The 22,021-nt window shown below is 40.0% G+C and overlaps 1 protein-coding gene and 1 long non-coding RNA gene across 2 annotated transcripts in view; one reads left to right on the forward strand and one right to left on the reverse strand.

Moving 5' to 3' along the window:
* Positions 1–22,021, forward strand: part of LOC148658401 (forkhead box protein O1-A-like) — a 61,916-nt gene that overhangs the window by 33,203 nt on the left and 6,692 nt on the right. The window lies entirely within an intron of this gene.
* On the reverse strand, positions 4,971–8,209 carry LOC148658402 (uncharacterized). The gene is made up of 2 exons (XR_015940065.1): positions 7,818–8,209; positions 4,971–7,704 (listed from the first exon to the last, which is right to left on the reverse strand). It is a non-coding gene; the product is annotated as an uncharacterized LOC148658402 (long non-coding RNA).

Consider the following 22,021-nt stretch of genomic DNA (forward strand, 5'->3'; position numbering starts at 1 on the left):
TCAGATCTGTGATTTTTTGGATTTGGTTTATGTTTTGGCACAAAAACAAAGCTGTATATCACATCGTCCTTCTGTATCTGAAAAATACTGGCTAGTGGGGAAGCTTAGGGAGACTGGATAAGTATAAAACTGGCAGTTTTTACAAAAATGTTTTAAGGCATCTCAAATTGCAGATTTAAAAAGAATTATAAATAAATGACAGTACCTGGTCGAACAAAAAGCACTCCTGAATAAATGAAACATTTGTGATGATTACAGTGGATTTTTATTTTGTAGATTGAAAAAGATTGTAAAGAGCTGTGCTCTTTTGAAAAAATCAGAGAAAAATCACAACTTCCAAATACAAAGCCCTGAGCCGAGATTCTTTATTCCTTGGGATTCATAACTGCGGCCTCTTCCCTTTACCCCTCATAAGCTTTTTTTATTTACTTTGTAAAAATAGGGCAGAAAATATCAGTGACGTTGGTCAACTTTGTGCGATTACCTGTCATAGTGCAAATATAGAAAGTCTGTGATATCTAGGGAACAGCTGCCTTTACAATTGTCATTTGTAGCCTTGGTTTCCTCATGACTTCCATTGAAGTTTTACCTTTCATGTGAATTAATAAAAGGAATTTGCATAATACAGCTCTTGTGCCAGAAAGTTTAAAGAAGCAAGATTAGGTCACCAAAGGTAAAGGTAACTAAATGTGTCCCATCCGGGGTGTATCCTGTCTTGCACCTGTTGCTTCCTGGGATAGGCTTCAGCTCCCCCGAAACCCTAAATTGAATTGATGTTTATTTCAAAGATCTGAAATTAGACAATGATCAAGCGAATTAGGTCCCCTGCCCCATCCTCCCTAATAAATGACCGATGTCTTTGTCTTGATCTCCAAAGCTGGCTGATCATTGGTAGATGAATGATTCTACTGCCATCAATGTACCATTGCTCTTCTTCGTACTTTCCTGTTAGTTAAGATACATAGGACATTTGAGAATAGCAAAGCTGTGCTCATTCAGCTTCATGCTAACTCCTGTGAGGAAAACCGATCCTAATTAATCATCCAGAGAGTCTCTCAATAGTTCACCTTCACACGATTAATGCTAGGGGAATGTCATCCCTGGTACTGGCATTAGTGCACTTTGGATTTGTAAATATTCTTTAGAATTTATTCTGATACTGAAAAGAGATTGCTCATGGAGGAGCAAATATTTATGGGAAGTGAAGAATGTTCTGCAGTTATATTGAGTGAAAAGGCTAAATTTATTTAAGTAGGTAGCTGCGTCAGCATTGTAGGCTACAAAGGAACAGGCAACAGGTTTATTCCATGCTGAAAAGAAAAGAAAGGAAACACAAAGTTTCGGCTGTGGATCCTTCTTCAGGTGTCAGTATATACGGCACCTGATGTCACACCTGAAGAAGGCTCCACAGCCGAAACGTTGTGTTCTCTTTCTTTTCTTTTCAGCATGGAATAAACCCATTTCCTGTTCCTAAATGTATTTAAGCTGCCTACATACACAGCTTCTCATGATCTTTGGTTCTGCTTATTGCTTCTTATTTGTGTGGTAAAGGAAAGCCAGTTCAATGAATTGCCAGTTTGACTTCTACAATACCTCATGTTGTTGGCAGTACCTGTGTTTTCTTTTATTATTAGACATTCATCCACAGATCAAACCTGCAGGACCTTGTAAAGGGTAATGAGATATTAATTCAGATGAGTAAGGAAGATAGCTGACACTTTGGTATCTGACACTGAGGTAGTTAAAGTGCTTTCAATCAGTATTGTTCTGTAACTGGACTTTTATTACTGATTTCTGTTCTACTTAGGTTTGAGGTGAACTTTTAGAAGACATTCAGTAAAAATGTCAGATGAGTAAGGTTGGTTAACTTGAAAATGCAGAGTAGGCATATGAATTTTGTTGTTAAAAATAAAGTAACAGGTCCAGTGGGAGAAGGTTCTAGTGCCAAGGTAAAATACCAAGAAACTGCTTTGTTACTTTTTCTGTTGCTGTTCTTTGGGACCCAACAGGAAACTGGACTAGCAATCTATGTAAAGTAGTCACATGCAGAATGAGAATCACAGAATAATAAAAGATCATTGAAAGTGACAAACTTTCCACCCCAAAATAATTTACCAAATAATAGATACATGTGAGGTGGTCCGGTGTTGGTGGCTTCCATTGCTAGGGCCCAGGTTTCAATTCTGGATCTGGGATGCTGTCTGCGTGGAGTGTGAATGTTCCCCCCATGTTTGCATGGATTTCTTCCAGGTGCACCGGTTTCCTCCCACGCTGCTGTTAGGTTGATTATCTCTGGGAAAACTGGCCCTGGTATGAGTGTGTGCATGTTTGTGTCTGCCCTGTGATGGACTAGTGTCCCATCCTGTGTGTATCTTGCTTTGCGCACAATGCTTGCCAGGATAGGATCTAGCTACCTGGCAAACCCTGTATTGGATGAAGTGATTAGAGAGTGGATGGACAGATAGTTACATGTAATCTGCTAAACTCAAATTTGACTGTTATGGAGATTTTGGTGTGCATGATTAAACATACTAGATCTTATAAAAGATCTTTAAAATAACTGTGGCCAACCTAGTTAACCCTGTCTTCGTTTTTGAGATAGAGACCACATGTGTGTTCAACAACAGGTTTTTGTTTTACAGTAACATGCATAATTTTCTGGGGGGAAAAAATGTTTTAGTAGACTGAGTCAGAAATTATTATTTGTTTGTTTTTAATCGTGGTTTTCTGCTCGCTTCAGTAAAAGCTGTGCGTCACACATGCGGCTGAGCACGACACAGTCAAGCCCAGCGCGAACCGTCAACACCTCAGCAGCACACTTCGCGTATGTCGTCTGCTTCTCAGACTGATAAAGTGAAGGCTTTTTTTTTGCAGGGTTGCATGCTTTATCTGCAGTAAAAAGCGTCTATTTTTTTCCTCCCACCATTCATCTCTCTCTTTAAAGAGAGAAAAAAATGACACAGGAAATTGTGCGGCGGGAAGTGGTAAGCCTATTGAATCTGTCATTGTGAGTTAATCCGTGTTCTCAGCAGCATCTGTCTTCTTCATAAAGAGCAGGTTTTCACCTTCCTGGGCCCTTAGCAAGTCTCGGGGGCTGGGATTTATCTTGCCTTGGTCCCCTGTGCCCACCCTCCACCCAGACCGCCCTGTGATACTATAGCAAGGTGACTGAAAATAGGAAAATCACCTTGAAGCTAATTTCTCAGGACTTCAGTTTTATAAGTAAGTCACATCTCCTGTCGAAGCAGGAGCTGTCGTGTTACCTTATAGATTTTACACATACCTGATACAAGGATGTAGGCTCAGCCTGCTAACTTTATTCAGCTATATACTATATTTCATAGGATGAAATAGTTTGTCCTCATCAGTTTAAACACTACACAGTAAAGGGGGACATAGCTTTTGACTAACAGCAGACGATTGTTTTATGATTTGATTACAGATTTTATTCTATTTCTATGTTTCCTATATATAAGATGTGTAGGCACACCTCTGTCTCCTGGTCGCTTGCTTACCTTGGCCTTCAGCAGCTTCCTCTGACTTCTTTTTTGAAATACAAGGGGTTGAATTGCAAGGACAGCAGGGAAACTTGTGATGCACGCACCTACTCTCTCCAGAAGGTCTACCCGGAAAAGTTGATTCAGGAACGAGTGCAGGAAGCAGTTGTTTGCAAGAAGTGAGAGATAAAGAAAGAGGATGGTGGGTGTACGGAGAACACTCCGTGGATGCAGATGTGCTGAGATCATTCAAGAATTCCGTGCTGGGCTTCGGAGTGCAATGAATTGATAACAGGAGGACTTAGCCAAATAACTCACACTCGTTTGCAACCTTCTGATCGCTGGAAGTAACTCACCACTTTGGGTGCTGTGATATGAAAGTTCCTCATCCAGAAGGGAGTTAAAACAGTCGTGACCCACAGGGAGTGGAGGAAAATCCCTCGGAGTGATTGAGCGTGCAGCCGAAAGGTCACAGGAAATTGACTGTTTTGAAACAGTGTCCATCCTCTCCTTGTGGTCTGGGCAACCTCAAGCAGAAAGCACCTGCTGCACGGCGGAGTGCAGGCTTGCTTTGGTGGCAGGGGGGGCGGGGGGTGACTCTTGGCAGTTGCAGAGTTCCATGCTTCACTTGTCACACTGCCACAGCAGCTGTGGAGTCACATTGAGAAGTAAATATTTTCATTCATCCGGCCTCCCTGCTTATTGAATGCTCGGATGTACTCATATCACCTCAGACAGAAAGTGTAACTTTCGCAGTGATGAAGCCCTGAAGCCGCTGGTGCCCTGCCATTTAAGCAGCAGCCATTGATCGTAATGGTATAAACGGTGCTATTAGCATCACTCTCTGAAAATCAGTGCAGAAATGCGGGTCATATGGCAGAGTGTGCTGAATCAATGCCCTCATAATGCATCAGACCCCAAAAATGCTAAATGATTCAGCCTCTTTAATAATTATCTCCCCCTTTGATGAGAAGGACAACGTTTAAAACATGAGGGCAAAAAGAAAAATCTGTTTATTTTAAATCCAAATGAAGTCTCATGGTCATGTCAAATTAATTTTGCTTCATTTTGAATGATTTTTGTGGAAAATAAGAAAATGTCTATTCTAGTGTTGTCTCTTGCTGGATTTACTTCTTCAGATTTTTGCGATTGCTTCCTGAAAACAGGGATCGAGTTCTGCTCTGATGAAAATTATACTGTGTTTAGTGTTAGTTAAGCCATGGCTGGATGTTGAGGATTTCCAGCCATGTGATATAAAAAAACAACCCTAGTTTCTTCTGGGTAGATAAATGTTACTAGTGATTAGAATCGAGTGGAGATGCATGCTTTTTTGTAGCAAAGAACACCAAGATTGGACAGTATAAATCGGTCTAGCCTAGATACCATCAATCTGTTAAGAAATGTGGCTTGAATAGGCTGAGATGAGACCCCTTGACACACTTCTGGATGATAGGAAGAGCAAGAAACATTAAATACACATACACTGTCTTTTAATGTACTCTTTTCCAAATGCTGAAGTACAAAAATGCTTGGTTATAGACCACAAAAAAACTGGCAGTGCCTGGTTTGTTTACCGTGACTCCAAGATAAAAATGAGGAGTCTCTTTCCAGTAAAATACAGAAAGAAATGTCCTTGTTGTAATCAGTATGGGCATCCCCTTCTGTTCTAATTATGGGATCCCTCTGTGTATTACTCAGTCATGTAGTACGCTCAAGAGCAGGGCAGAGAAAGCACTTCAAAGATGTCATCAAGGCCAACATGAAAAAGTACAACATTGATACCAACTTCTGGGACACTGTTCACCAGTCTGCTGCAGTGATCTTAACTAATCAAAATCATAAGGCAACAACAAGAGCTAGAGAAGGGAAAATAGCATAAACAGCATGACATACTGTAAAAAGCAGTTAAACAATCCTTGACCACAGATTCAACTCAGGACCACTGCAACAGAGTCTGTCTGTTCTGGCTTGGCCTCATCAGCCATCTTTAAACCCACAGATAAAACAATCATGGAAGACAATCATCCTCAGCTCTGAGGGGTGTCAGGAGAGTGGTAAAATAAAATGGGCATACATTAATAATTATATGCAATAGCCAGCTCCAGAACCCTGTAAATTAAGTGTTCAGATAAAGCTCCTGGCTGACATTTGGGTGGGAAGGTTGGTGGTCCTGGATCTGACAGATGCTGGTTCTGCGGTATTCTGAGAGATATGGCGGTATTTACCGGAGATGCTGGATTATTTGAGAGTTCCTTCAGTGGTGAGGTGGATGCAATGTATGTGCAAGAGGCGCAGTGACGGCCTCCCTCATTACGAGACCGTCGTGATTTTGCTCTGTGTAGCAAGTGAAAGCTGCCAGAGACGTGTACTGTAGCCTGAAACAGGATGCAGATGGGTCCTAATTAAAGGCATGTTGACAATGACAGTGTGGCTAGCCTTGAGCCAGCTGCTCTCCTAAATTTAACCGTGTCGACTTCACACATGGCACTTCGTAAGCATAAACAAACTCTTGAAAAATACCGCTGAGCGTTGGGCACCTGTTGAAGAGGGACAGTTAGCCTCTGAAACGTGGCGCTTTGTTATTGAACAACTCTCACTTAGGTATTACAAAAATCTACCACCCAAATCTAAGAGAAATTTGGTGGAAGTAAGTAGACCTCAGATTTCTAACTTAACTGGTGCACTTCCCCTGCAACATTGAAGTTTTGAATGAATTACAAACATGTTGGTATGTCTATGAGGTAAAACACATTTTCTAACCAAACTTGACATATATCACAGGGTATGTTCTAGTGGATGTTCTAGTTTCATTGACGTTTTGAATGAATTACAAACATGTTAGTATGTCTATGTGGTATGCCCATTGGAAGGTGTCCTGTGGAGCAGTCAAAACTAAGGTTATTAATGATCATTCCTTCTCAGAAGAAAATTGAGGGAAATGACAGGGGGGAGTGTTTTACAGTTGCACTCTGTCAGTGGATGTTCTAGTTTTAAGCAGTGCCTTCAGAAGCCAGGAGTCTCTGAAGTTGTTAATTACTTTGGCAGATTACAATCTCAACAGATCAATCCACCAAGAAACACGCACGTTATACCCTGTGATACTGTATGTGTCAAGTGTGGATAGAAAAAGTATTTTTTTATTTAGAACAAGTTAAAGTAAGCAGTGAAGTTGATAAGGTTCTTTATCCAATAATAGAATGTTAGCAAGTGGTAGGATTCTGAGATTTATTTAAAATGTATTAAAATAACTTTGCATTTCATGAAGTAAAACCTATACTTAAGTTTTTGAAACGAGCTGCATTTGTTAGGGATTTGTTAGTAAAAACACAGGTAATGATAGAGTTTTTTTCTCTGTTGACCACATGGTTTATCTTTGAACAAGTCAGCAAAATGATAAGACGCAATCAGACTAGGAAATTTAGCCTGGGATAAGACTCACCTTTGCAGAAGAGTTTTTAGGCCTGTTCCTTTTTAGCCATTAGTTTCATAGCTGTTTCAAGATAATAAAAGAGAAACCACAGAGGACCTGGTTAGTTTAGTTAGAAAGAAACTTTCAACTATTTGACATATGTATGTCTTCTTCAGGAATGATGGAGATTTTTGATGTGTCTGATATTAAAGTTATTTATGTAACACCTTTAGTTGACCTGTTTGTGCACCACAGTCATTATATTACCTCAAGGTGAAAACTGATCAATTCAAGATTGGATGGAGCAGTTTGAAGGTGCTAAACGGTTAGCAGATGTGAAGTTCCTGGCCACAATCAAATACTTCAATTGCAGAAGTGCTCCGAGGGTGGTGTTGTAAGATTTTAACCAGACTGACTCATTGTAAGACAGAATGGCTCTACATGGAAAGGTAGATTTCAAAAACTTTTTTTGCTTGTTAAGGTTCTCTTATTACAAAGCTAGTTTCAGTTTTAACCTCTGTCTTCTTAAATCCTTTTGAGACTCCAGCATTCAGAAATGTAGGGGATTTTCTGGTAACCACGAGGTCATCTGACTTTGCCTCCGTTGTGCTCACTCAGTAGCGTTTGTAACCAGCTTCAAATTTATTTTAGCAAAAACTCTGGCGATATCATGCACTTCCAGTCCATGACGTTCCCTGTGGTTTAAATTGGTTGGAATTCTTGCCGCTGAGCCCAGATCATTCAGTAAATGTAATGAAGCTTTTGCTAACACTGCACGATATGGCTTGTTTATCTGATCTGCAAGAAAAAGAACAAAAAGGCAGGTGAGTTTTAAAAAAAATCACAGAAGTGGGAATTTGTACATTGCTGGTTCTATCCAGAAAGTATTTGAAAAAAAAAAAATCTTTTACCACAGAATGTGCAGAAGTTTTTTTTTCCTTTGGTTTCCATTTAAAGCCATGCTTTTTTCAATAACGCAGCGGGACTGACTCCTAAAAATGAAATAATTTAAATGGCAACTTGTGTTCAAATATAAATTATTTTTTCTTCATCCTTCTTGTATAATCGGTGGAATCTGTGTGCCTCAATTTCTTTTCCAAGCACACGCACCTACAAAGCTCAAAAACCATCTCAGCGGTATTTGAGGTCTCCCAAACAAGGCCTGTGTATTGTGGTGCACACATCCCCTATTTCTGTGGGTTGGTCTTCCGTCTGTGACTTTCTCCCCTCCCTCTACCCTACTTCCAGCCTGACTCACAGGTACAGCGATCCAGCAGCGAGTGAAAATAGCTAACAGTATGGCCTTTCAGTGCCCTGAAAGGAAACGAGCATGAAACGGCACAGTGTGTTCTTGGCTTGCTGGTTTGCTGCTGAGCGCATGACAGCCCCCTGTGGAGGTCACACACACTTGGGCCTGTCACTCACAGGGCTACTGGAAAGCACATGGAGAACGACTGGGGTAAACACAAGGATCTATCTGAAGATGATCATATTAACAGAGGCAAATAGTTAGGGCTGGGTACGGTGAGCCAGTTAGTTGAAAAGGAAAAAGAGTGAGTTTTAACCTTGATAAACGTTTGCTTGCCTATACTCTTTCCTGAGCTATAGCTCTTCAACTCTTTTTTGATCTTCTCATTCCTGTACTGCTATTGAAAATGTATAATGAATTGAAATAAAAGTTTCTTTTTTTATTTCCCTGAAGTATTGAATAAATAGTCAGTGTGTTGTAAATATTTTATTTGAACATGACAATAAAGAGCAAAGTGCAATCTGAAGAGTTTAGGGAAGAGTGAACCACATAATATTTTTGTTTCGCATGTAAACTTGAATATTTTTGGGTGAATGAGACTCCAGTTTGTTTCAGTTTATACACTGTCTGTTCGTTCTACGTGCTCTGTGAATAATTCATTGATCTGAACGCCATTTCTGTCTGGCTCTGCTCTGAATATTAGAGGCACAGAGGTGAGAGATGCTTAAAAGAGCAAAGTGCTTCCTCCCCTGAGGTAAGAGACGTCGCATTTGGAGCGAGGCGGGACCAAGCTGCTGGGGTGGCACACACTGGGTTAGCCAGTTTGTGGGCCAGCCCTACATATTCCTGGCTGCTTGCCGTGACAAGTCCTCACTTGTAGGGCGAGACTTTTATTAATGGTGTCAGCTGAAAGGGAATAGTGAAAATTTCTGCTGCAGGCAAAGGCAGATGCCAGACTGTGAACACGTCATGTCTGAGAGTTAGCTGCTGTTGCTTGTGTGGAATCAAGTATTCATCACACAAACCCGTTGACCCAGTCTCACTGGAAACACAGTCTACATGCTTTGCATGGGACTCCTCTCAAGGAGCCGGGCTGAAGGGCTTTGGGCTGCCCTTTTCAGTCTGACATGTATGCTTCCTCAGACCTCGCCTGATATTACACTGCTGATACCTCACAATGACCCCTGACCTCTGCATCGATCAAGTCATAAGCCAAACTAGTGATAGAGATTGATAAACAAATAAAAAACATTTTAATTATGTTTTGTTTCTTAGTATGTCCTTCTACCGCAAAATAAAAACATAAGCATATTCTGTAAAAATATATACAGTGTACATAAAAAAGCAACCTGTTTTGCTTACACAGATAGAGAAAAGGAAAGAAAGCATGTCTATCAAATTACAGTTTAATAAGTCCCACATTTTTTTCTAAGGCACTTGGCGGATAACTGCTGGGTTTCAGCAGGATGCCTCTGTTTTGTTCTTTTTTTAACTCAGAATACAGTATAAAGCTACAGAAACTTCCTTCAGAAGTGAATGAGGGCACAGTAGTTGCACGTTCAGGTCAGGTTCCTTCTTTTTGTTTTGAAGAAAATCAGTATTTCTGCTCTGGCAGCTGCCCTCCAGCGTTTCTCACATGAAACAAAATGGCAGGTTAAATGACCTGCTGCATTTCTGTCTCCATCTTATCTTGCCACCCCTTAGGTTTTTAAAACGATGGGGGTGGCAAGGAAGGCTATCAAGACCTTCAGTATTTCCCTGGTGCAAACTCTGTGGCTCTTTTCAGGCTTCCACTGACATATTTTCCTTAACCTCTTTCCTGTCTTAGAGGTCCTGTCCTTCCTGTCCTGTTTCTTGAGCCAACCCAATTTCAAGTGGAAACTTCCTCATACTCTGTGCATACCACAGGCTTCCATGTTGTTGATTTATTAGACTTGAACTACATGATTCATAGTTGAAGAAAAATCAGTTTACTAAAATTCACTATGCTACCACCTTCAAATTTATACTATTATGGTTTTCTCAAAAGTGAAATACCCCTCATTGGCTGAAAAACAACGAATTTACAGCTTTAAAAACATCCATACATTGGACTCTGTTTGTCTGATGTTGTGGTGTGTGTTTTGTCTTTTTGGAAACAGAATTTCCATATAGTTTGGTGCCATCCTCATTTTCAACTGAAAACCTTGGCAACAGTCTTGTAATGTAGGGTTTCTGGGTATTGAGCAAGGTTCTAATCAAGTGTCTTCAATTTAGCATGGTTTCAGATTGAATAGTCAATGCATGCACAGAGAACTGAGCATGCCAAAAAGGTATTTTTAAATTAAAAAATGAAATTGAATGTGACACTTTGCGGACAGGAAAATTGTCAGCAGTCAAAAATCAAAAGGTCTTGTAAATCCTTTAAAACTGTCACTCTGCTGTCTGATGTATACATCATAATATACATTTTAGGGTAATTCATGTGATCACAATAGGAAAAACAAACGTGCTTTGTGTTCAACCTATATGATTCTAAGTGTCCATAAAATGACAGCTAGTTTGAGAAACTGCCGTGCATGGCTATGACATCATTTCCACCATTTTTCAGAAGTTGCTCAGAAGTATAAAGTAGAGTCTGGAGGTTTGGAACAAAATTTTATGGAAAGATGAGATGCAGAGAAACCTGTACGAAAGTGATGGAAAGGTTAAAGTGTGGAGAAAGTGAACTCCAGGAGCTCCAAAGGGCACCACGTCATCTGTGACACATGGCTGGAACTGAACACCCATTCCACCTCTGGAATTGTCTCTCTTGTCTTTATCAATTATGTTACTAACAGTGACACTTTATGTACAGAAGCCAGCATTTTCAGTGGTGGAGTTTTTCCTCTTTGAAGGCATACTTGCACTCAAGCCATTCCCTGATTTTATGAGAAATGAATGTCATACAGTATTCAGGCAGTGCAGACAAATTAAAAAAAAAGATATGTGGTCACAAACGTTTTGACATCTCTTGAAAGATCTATTGCTGGTGTCTTTGTAGATGTTGTGACTGGGCTTTTAAGTGTCAGATGAGGCATTTGTTTTTCAGAATAAACTGAATTCCCAACATGCCTGGATATCTTAAGGCCTGTCTGGCTCTCCATATAGACGGGATAGCTGTTGCGAAAAATGTTTTTCCACACAGCACAAGTTGTACTGCCATGATATTTTTATTTATTCTCTCATAGTTGATGCTAGCAGTAGTGCATTTCACCTTGCAGTTTCAGAACATGGTTCTAGGTATCTTGATTTCCAAGGCATTAAAAAAAGAAAAGCTGTGGTTGATTTTGCTCCAGTATAACTACAATAAATTCTAATGGCTTGTCCGCACAGCTGATTGTCATGTGTTGCGTTGCCCTTGTGGCCAGTGCTCAGTAGATATTTTAGATGCTGGAGTTGTTTACAATTGTTAAGAACATAAGTATGATTTCTAATGAGGGGAAACCATTTGGCCCATGTAACCTGTTTAGTTGATCCAAGGATCTTGTCCAGCTGCGTCTTGAATGTAGCCAGGCTATCATCTTCGACAACATGGCTACAAAGGTTAGCTTTTTGCTCATGTGATTCCAATTTTGGATCAGTATTGCTGCCTGTGTTCCTTCACAAGGCATGAATTCCAGAAGTAGCCTGTTGATCTGACTGGAAAAATCAAGGTGCAGTGCTTATTTGCCTAGAAAATAATTTTTACACCTATTAGGACAGTACTATTAAGACAGTAGTCTTGTTTACTGAACAAGTACATAATTGGGGAAGTTTATGCTTTGAATCAACCCTATTATATTGGGAAGTTCCCTGGTTTTGTACCATTATGCATTTTTTTGAGGATTTTGTTTTATTTTCTGTTTAGAGGCAGCAGCACTACTTAGCACAGCAGATTCAGCTCTCTGGAAAGATTGCAGCCACCTTTCTATATTATTCCATTGATATTGTTTCAACAATTGGGTGGTTATTGCACAGCTTGTAAATTACAGCTGCCATCCTGCAGGGAGTCCCAGCCCTAGCTTTCCTGCCCTGCCTTCAACAACCTTTGCAGGGGAGAGAAGATAGCTAGGACTCCATACCCACCCTGTGATAAAGATGAGCCTGATCGTTTGACACATAAGCAGGTTCCCTGGAGTCTCCTGGAGTCTAAGGTTCAAAATAGAAACAGAAGCCGACCTGCCAATCACAGCATTCTGTCTTAGCAGGCCCTGTGTAGGGTGAGTGAGGCCTGATCAGGCTGTGCAGGGTTTTGCCCTTCCTTTTGCAGGACAGCAGCTTCCCTCTTCTCTGGTTGTTTCCTCTGGGAAGCCTCTCCAAGCCCTGACCCCGAAGGAAGCCAGTGTGTATGTTTTAATTAGAGGCTTTTCAGAAACAAAAGACTTTCTTTCCTTTTCTCCGTTTCTTTCAGCGGCAGAGGTACAGTTACTTGTTTTTCTTTAGCGAAATCTCTCCTGCTATGCTTTGAAACACAAAGCACCTAAAGCACCTAGTAAACGCTAAGAAAACAATCATAGGCTATGGAGGATGTGGATTATTCTTTTTGAAAAGTTTTATGTTACGGTTGTTTTCCTACTTTTCTCTTTTCACCTGTGTGATGTTTATTATACCTCAATCAGCAAATAAGTGGAGATGGAGGTGGATGATCCTAAAAAGTGAAGGTTGACCTTTATAAACATGTAGCTTTGATTACCTGCAATAATTAGGAGTTTAATTAGTGAGGCAGTGACAGTAAATATCATTCGTCTTATATGAAAAGACTACTTCAATCATTTGGATTAATTCACACAAATTGGTAAGGTGGTAGTTATTGTTCTCCTGTATTTCTTGGTTATTGCCTACAAAGTCCTGCTGCCAAATGCATGTGCCCAAACACACATACAGAAAAAGAAACAGTGAGTGGTGTATTTCAAATTCAGCAGTTTTATGAACACAAATCTGCAATGTTTTCTGTACTCTAGTACTGAATATAAAGCCAGTCAGACTTATTGTGACCTATATACCTGATGATGAGTTTCAAGGACTGAACAGTGTAAAATGCTGAACTAATGCTGAATGTAGCAGATGTTTATACCTGGTAAGGAAAGTACTATTTGTGTGGGGTAGGAGGACTGACCTAAAGGGCTCCTATTATAACTTCAGTTGCATGTTTTTGGTGTCAGCGGTGAAACTGCTGTGTTACATAAATACCCCTCCCCTCTTACAACAGATTTCTATAATGAGAGATGCTGGACCACCTCACCATATTCTCTCTGTACTGTGTAGCGAGGGTTGTAGCAAAAAGTTAATGAATTGTGAGAGAGCTTGTGTACGTTGCAATGTTGTGAAGGAGGAAGTGTACAGGATTGAAAACATCTTCTGTGTCTGCACATCACTGAGCAGTGATTGGTTTGTGAACACCTGTGAGTTCCGACTAAGTTGTGAAGCGCTAACCCTAAAAATATCTGGTGATAAAGGTGTATTTTTTCTCTTTTCTTATAGGCTCTTTAAGTAAAATGGCAGGTGATATTGTGTTTTTTCAACCATCTTTGTAGAGGTTGGCACTTTCTAAACTTTCAAGAGTTAATGAAATTTTAAGGATTTTTTACTAGAAAATAAAGTAAATCATGCCCTTAGTATAAAGTTCATTGAAGCTTCACACTTCACACAACAAATTAAGATCGTGAGAAAGGACATACTACAGTACGTATATTATGAAACATCTTGATTATCAGGCAGGAAACTCTGATGCAAATATTATCATATTAACATTTGTGGATACACATTTCATCACTTCACTCAAGCTGAACTGAACACGGAAAGCAAAGAGTGATTTTTAGCTCAGAGATCATGTTTAGAGATTTTTCCTTGAAAAAGGAAGTGCTTTGATATATATAATATAAAAGACGGAAGTTCTTTAAAGTTATGTCTGTGCTTTACTTGCTTAGTTTTTTTTGGGGTCTACCACATTAAAAAAGTGCATCTCCTTAAGAGCTAAAGAATGGGAAAACAAATGAAAATTGGGAAACTGACTGATGATATCTGGCAAATTTGAGAGGCACCCAATCTCTTTACAGTACATCTTAATTGAAAATAGTCCAATTTCATAAAAAATGAGAATGTTCCCATGTGAAGGGAATGTTTGAGATCTAGAGTGGGTCCTGGTTTTGATGCTGTAGAGGATAATGCTATTGATCAGCATTTCGGGATGCAAATGCACCGTGAGCAGGGGGGCGTCTCTTTGACATGCAGACAGTGTCAGGCCCTCCAGACAGTGGTGACAGGGAATAGGAATAGCTTGTCTCTATGGCGACAGGAATTTTCCCTTTGCCCATGGCCGGTGCAGCAGTGGTATATCAACTCCTTCTCCAACAGCTTGCAGTGTTGGACACCAAGGGAGTGTACATCACACGGGGACTGTGCACCAGATGTAGGGAAGTGAGTCACGGAGACAGACTCTTACTCACACTGCCCAAACTGACCATCCTTAATTAGGCCCATGTTTGCGCAGGAAGTTCTAAAACCTCTTGGTGTGCGAATGGCCTGCTTTGATTTTTTTTCTTCCAGCAAGTTTCACTCTTCAAACTTCTACTCATTCTGAGCCAATAAATAGGTGCCAACTCCAAAGGAGAGAGTTATGCTGGAGAGGTCTTAAGGCAAATAACGGTATCTTTCCAGTTTCAAGGTCGAAGCTAGGAACTTGTTTGTTACTGTAGCTATATTCTTTATTGACTGCTGTATGTTTGAGGTCATGTTTGTGGCCACTGTGCATCCCTTTTCTTTGAAATCATTGTTTTAATTTGAAACATTGACAGCTTGTTTATATGACCATTAGTTTTACTTACTATTCACCTGACCTCTTTGATGCTTGTAGGAACCAGGAAATATAAAAAAATACATTGCTGTACAAAAGACTGAAACATTCAAGTTTTTTATGTTTTGACTCAGTTTTTCCTTTTTTATCCTTTTACTGAAAGTTTAGCCATTTTCTTTTTAAATGAACAGATAATCCTAGAAGATCTGTATTTTTTTAGAGCAAAATGATAATACATCTATATTCTTTTTCATGAAAACCATGCTGAGCACCTTCTTTAACATTGTCTTAAGATCTAGACTAAATTTCATGCCTCGAAGTTGTTTATCAGTTGCTTAAAGTTCAGGTCATCTACATATGATGTTCTTAAACTGGAGACTGGGAGGAGGTTAAATTGTAGCCTTGCACTTCTGCTCTCTTACATGTAAATACTCACACACAATCCATATGTTAGCAATCAAAATCTAACAATCAGTGTTCCAGTCTCTCGCACTTCACATTGCTAGACCTGAGCTGTGTCGTGTTACCTCCTCCAAGCCAGGACGAAGAGTCGCTTTCTCGCCTCTTCTCTTTGAATGCATCCTCTTCTACTCAGTTCTAGAAAACTTAAGCAGGTGATGATTTACCACCAGTAAGTGTCCAGCTTCCGGATCAGTACAGTTTACCTAAGGCTACTCTTTCAGGTTCATTCCAGTCTGCCCTTACCGTAGAATTCCTATGTGGTATTCAGACGCTGTACTGCCACCTGTTCGCATTCCATCGTCTGCTTCCTTCATGCCTCTTATTCACTTCATCCTCCCATTGGTGTTCCTCGGAAACATTGCATATCCCAAACGATTCGATCAGACAGAAGTTCATGCTTGCAGCATCAGTACTTCTCATTTACTCCATGCATTTGACGATCGGTTCCTGCGAAACCTTACATCCAAACCCGACTCGCTTAAACAATGCTCATGTTCCAGCAGCTCTGTGTTTAAAGACATCTGAGTTTTGGGGATCCTTCTGGGGGATGTGACAGCTCTGACCTTGCCAGGGCTGTCGTTTTTTCAGCCAGTCTAGCTAATGCCAAACAACAAAGTATTTGTCGATAGTTACAGCTTATATTATATATGATATTTATATTAATTTGCTGGTTTGTCTAAATTAGAATTTACAGAACTACTGAAACCTGTTTTAGTTTCTGTAATAACAGATTTGAATACAATCCTGGAATAGTATTCTTTTACTTTTGTGTACTGTTGGACATTTAAAACAGCTTTGGGAACAGCATGTTTCTCTTGGTTATACAGTGCATTTATGTTTCATTTAAATTCAGCAGCATTTATTTTTCCTCTTTTCTTCAGAATGGAGGAAAGCTAAAATTGGGGCCTACACTGGGAGAGCTGAAAATTAAGCATGCAACTGTACGTTTGTCCCCGTTTCTTCCACACAGTCTGAAGAATACAATCTGCTAGTTCCTGTTCACCTGAACCCTAAAACATCAGCCCTCTGCTCTTAATGAAACCATAATGGGCTGAATGGCTTTAGCTGCAATTGTTGCAGTTACCATAGCAACACGTTAGGTACAGAGAAGAGATTGGGGAGGGAGACCGTGATGGGGAAAAATGATTAGAAAAAGTAACTACTATGTGACAAGTAATCTTCATCCTGAGGGTTTCATCATTGATTGCATGGTTGTCTATCAGATTTCCTACTTTATGCCATTATCTTAATTTGCTCATTTGCTATTAAGTGATATTAGAAGCAATTTAGAGCCTACACTGTATTCCCCACAGTACCGCACATAGTGTAAAATGTAAAAATGAAAGCAGTAAACTGAAACTAAAATGGCTTGGATGGATATAGGTTTTCAACAGGTTATTCTACTCGTGTGACAGTTGATGTTTTAATTTATTTTAGTGCTTGGTATAAAGAATTTATAAAGTCTCTTCAATGGCACAAAAACTGAATAGTGACAGAGTAATATTGTAATACTTCAGGTCCTTTATCTAAGATGGTTCACATACAAATGGAGCAAAAATGCTTTTGAGAACAGATTCAGAAAAGACAAAATAACTCAAAAAGCAAAAGTCTTTGGAATACAGAATACAGATTCTGAAGTACATATTGTAGTAATCTACCGGTATAGTATTTTTATTTCTTAAAGAAATTTCAAATTTGATCATCATCATAAAGCACTGCAAGCTATTGGGTTATAATGGGATCTAGTGTAAAGTATATGTGAATTATTTACAGTATGTACATATTCAAATATCAATCTATTCTAACGGCTTTATCCAATACAGGGTCTCTGGGGAGCTGGAGCCTATCCCCACTAGTGTCAGCAGCAATTCTGAATGGTATGCCAGTCTATCTTAGGGTACACATAGACACAAATACACACACAGCATCTGAATATAATTAAAGTAAGACTAATTCAGGAGATAAAGCCAAGCCCCAATAATGCAGCTGCAAAAATGGATGTTATTGACATATGATTATTATGGAATACCATGTGAGCACTAAGAAATGTGATGAGAGTGATCTACAGATTCAAGAAATGTGATGAGAGTGATTTACAGATTCATGTACTTACCCTGAGTTAAATAACTGGTAGGGGCTGGTGCTTCTCCCCATTTTGAAATGATGGTATGTACTCCGTATACAGTAAATACAACTTAATTCAAGATGACAGATTAGGAGTAGAGGGAGCACGTGTGCTGGCCGCAGTAGACGTAATGGGTCAGATGAGAGACAGAGAGAATCTCTGTTGAGGGTTGAGGGTATCTTCAACTTGGATTTGAACACAAACAGTAAAAGTTACTGGAAGTCGTAGCATAAATGATATTCAGATTTTAAAGAACAAAATGTCACTTGGTTTTACTATGTAATTTCACTTCTGTGGAAATTAAAGTGTATTTTGTTGTTTTTGGAAAGAGGACTGGTATTTTTGTACAGATTCAGGTCTCATTGTAATGGCAGAAAGTGTTCCATTTGTCAGTCTTGTTTTCATGCGAAATGTGGAGGAACATTATGCGTGAAAGTCAAAAAATTAAAAAGCTGAGAGATCATATTTTTCTTCTGTTGTTGTGGAGGGAATTTGACGTATGGCGTTGCTATGCGGGTTTGAACGGAAACCCGCACAAGACAGAAATGATTTTTTTTTTCTTTATCATTTTGTGTAAGTTTCTCCTTCCTGTCTTCTTCTATTTAATAAAAAAGAACAAAATATTTCCACCACAGCTTTTCAGAGTGACGTGGTGTTCAGTGTTTTTGTGAACCCCAAGGGTGACTTTTTTTCATTGCAGCTTTTTGATGTTGAAGACTTGGGTGGAACTGCGAGTGGTGGAGAGGGTGGCAGAGGTGAAGCCGGGTGTTCAGCAGGAAGTGAATGATTGAATGCTGTTATGAAAGGGATTGTAGTAACTCATGGTGACCTAATCACACAAAAATATAACAACAGCCACACCCTTTCTCATCTACAAGATTTTTTCTTTTAAAAAAAGGGTGGTGCCCCGTAGCTGCCTGTGGGACTTTCTAGTAACCCCAGCAGAGAATCTTTCCTGTCAGTTTAATTGTTTTTGTTCACACTTCTGCGAGTTTCAGCAATTATGTAATGCAATGCACAGACTTTATCTACCCAGACAGTAGTGACGTGGACACAGCCGGTGTGGTGCTGCCACCTTCTTGGGTTAAGAGACCAATGAGTGGAGTCTGGGTTTACAGCACTATTGCCTGCTAAGCCTGTGTACCATAAAGCAAAATACTCTGTGACTTTATGGCTTGAGAAAGGATCTCACTCTCCCCCTACTCTTAAAAACATGCATACTGTACATGGTACTTTGAAATAATCTCTATGGCTTGCCAGGATAGGCTCTTGTTCTCCTGCAACCCTGTACTGATAAAGCAGTTAGAAATTGGATACAATCTCTTTGGCGTGACACTTGTTGGAGTTTATGATGAGTATTACAAAATTATTTAAAAAAACAGGATGTGTCTGCTTGTCTAAAGGTTTATTTAGTGGATTTAGTGGCCCTCACCCTTTGAGCCAGACATGGCAACAGTGTTTTGAGTTTGAGCCTGATCTGATGAGAGCACAACAAAAAAAAGATTTCAGCCTTTCTGAATGGCAGTTTTATAGCAAACACAAGTAATCAGGGAGAACATGAAATGGGCATTTTTTTGGTTTCTGTTTGTTGTTTTACATTTCCCAGACTAACAGGGGGTGAAGATCCGTATCGCGCATCTCAGTTTTCCGGAGGTCCTCATTCTATGGTGCACTGATTGAAATGAGTCAGTCTGTGGTTTCAGTGCAAATCTACACAACTTAGCTGTCTCAAGAGCATTCTGAGATTAGGTTTTGGGCTATGCTGCAACCCCATTTCTTCACTACATTTTCAGTAATGTTGTGGCATTTTTGTTTAGACAGTTAGCCCAGATTCTTGTTTCGGGGGCTTTAGTAAGGTAGGGGCGTGTTTACAACAGCAGCCTTGATTTGAAAGCCGAAGGTCTGAAATAAGCTGAACCCTCAAATTCCAGTTCAATAGTGCGTTTTACAAAATCAGCAGAAGTGCCTTATAAAGTTGTTTTTTTTAATCAGGCCCCTGGCGTTCATTCATTACACAGGCTGCAGCCTGCTGCTGATTATTATGTTTGAGCTGATAGTCTAGTTTAATATCAAGTAGGTTAAGTAATTATTCTCCTTTTCTTGGATTTCAAACCTCAGGTTTAAGTGAATCTGTCAGTAAGATGTCGATACAAGGAATAATGCAGTATTGCTGTTCGCAATGGTATATTATACATTAGCAGTGTCATTCACAGAGCCAAAGCAGGACTTTTCAAAGCAGCTTTCTGTCCCCAAACGAAATAAATACGCAGTGGGGTGATTAAAGGCCATCATTAGAGGCCTAGTCTGCTCGAGCACCACTCCCAAGATCATGGTGGGGCGGAGCGAGGGGATTAAAGGCCATCGTTGAAACACGGCTTCCAAGATCAAACACTGTTATCGCGTTTGGGAATTGTTTAACCAGATCTCTGCGTGGGCATTGCCCCCTTTGGAGTTCACAAGATCAGGACTCAGCGAGGTTGTGCGAGCCTGTGAGAACTGGAGTAAACAGGAGGTTCATTGTCTCTCCTGGAATATCCTGTGTATGCAGAGATGTTCTTGCCAAGGCATTCCTCAGCCCTTTTTCTGGCCGCAGGAGAAAACCGTGCAGCGTCTGCTACCACACAAGTGTTTGTCTGTACCAGCCCCCCCCAAAAACTCTTTCTGAACAAGCATTTTTTTTTTGCGAGCTCCCCCTCGACAAGCCTGGACTGCCTGCCTGTTGTCTTGGCACCACTCGGCTGCACTGTAGTGGAAAGAAATGAGATGTTTACGCATGTGACTAAGAGCCCGGCATTGTGCGGAGTGAAACGCCTCACAGTCGAAAAGTAGAAGCTTTGCTTCAAAAGAAGAAAAAAAAACCCACAACCACAACGCTACTACGACCGGTTCATCAACACCCCCACACTGTTTCACCCCCCACCCCCCACCCCTCCTCCCATCCCTTCCTCCATTTTTGTCAGACTGCTGCCAAGAGGAGTTTCGTCAGCCTGTGTTTGGAAAAAGTTCTGTAGACAAAATATCATTAACAGCAGGGGATTTGTATGTATACATATATTGTGCTTTTATTGTTATTGTTCCACGACTCCTCAACCTGCCAAATGATTTTTTCCAAATTTTTAATCTAAAAAGTTGTTACTTTTCATTTACAGACGCCCTGTCCCCCCTACCCCACACTGCTGTCGCTGTGTGTGAAAAACAGTAACAAGTTTCTGTTAAGGAAAATTGGTTTTATTGTTGGCAGTGCAAAAAGACAGCTCTGGATCTGTCTAAGTGACCTTAAATACCCTCTCTCTGGTAACTCTCTGGCACTGACTTGGGAACAATCTCTCTCTGGTGATTGATTTGGAAACACCAGCCACTGGGAGGAGTAGAAGAGTCTACATTTTACAGTTCATGTGAGGGCTAGGGATTTAAGAGTTTTTTAGTTGTTTTATGCCATCGTGCTGGGTGCTTTAAGGTTAATGTGATATGAGCATTTACGTGGATGATGCTTTTAGAGAGAGGTACACACATCCTGTGCCTTAAACATAAGAGGGTAGCCTACAGGTTCTTGTTTAAACTCAAATTTCAGTTTGTTATTATATAATTCACTACAGTTTAACTAACACCTGTGAATAAGCATTCAGTAATCCCAGAAGCTTCTGTTGCCAAATAACCAAATAACAGGGTAACAAGATTTTTTACCTTAATAATTAATGTTTATTAATTGGAATGTAATATTTGTGGTAATGGGAATGCCAATGTCTCTGACTACACACAGACAGTATATTTTATGTATTATACACAAACCAATACTTAGATGTGTAAGGTTACACTGGCCTTTAAATACTCAAGCGCTGGTCTTAGGAATTTGTAATGGCAAGGATTTTAAAACTCGTTTGAAAACTGAGGTCTTCAAGCAAGCAAGCAGCTTCTTTACTTTTCTTTGGGCTGAACGTTCGAAGCCTAGGCGCAGTGGTTTACAGAGACTGTAAAATGGCGGCCAGCAGTATAGTTTATATAGCATGGAGAATATTGTATATATGCACAGGTACTGTGCGCTGTCATTAGGTTGGGTGTTTTCCAGAGAGGGTCCCTGCCACGTGTGCACCTCTCTGTGCCGGAGTGCCATTCAGCAGTCTTTCAAGCGCCTGAGGCCATTACTCTGCACTCCTGGGATTAGACACAACTGGTAGCATTTAGCTCTATAATGAGGTGTGGTTATACAAGATTAGTACCCAGCTGCTATGAAGAGTACTGCGAGTTAATGTACAGACCCTGTTTTTTTCTCAGAATTTTAAGTGTATTTTGCGATATACAGAACACGATAAATCTCATTCAGGCCAGCTTTTGCTCAAAGTTTTTTGTTTTTAAGATAACCACTATTATAAGTAAAATAAATGTGTACATTAGGGTAAGCAAGTATATTCTCCCATATACACAGAGTAGACAAAAACATATATGAAACATTATTGCCATTGTTTTTTTCCTGTTTCATTTGTACAGT

Source organism: Lepisosteus platostomus, chromosome 7, assembly GCF_059453375.1.
Source record: "Lepisosteus platostomus isolate fLepPlt1 chromosome 7, fLepPlt1.hap1, whole genome shotgun sequence".
In the NCBI taxonomy this organism is placed as follows: Eukaryota; Metazoa; Chordata; class Actinopteri; order Semionotiformes; family Lepisosteidae; genus Lepisosteus; species Lepisosteus platostomus.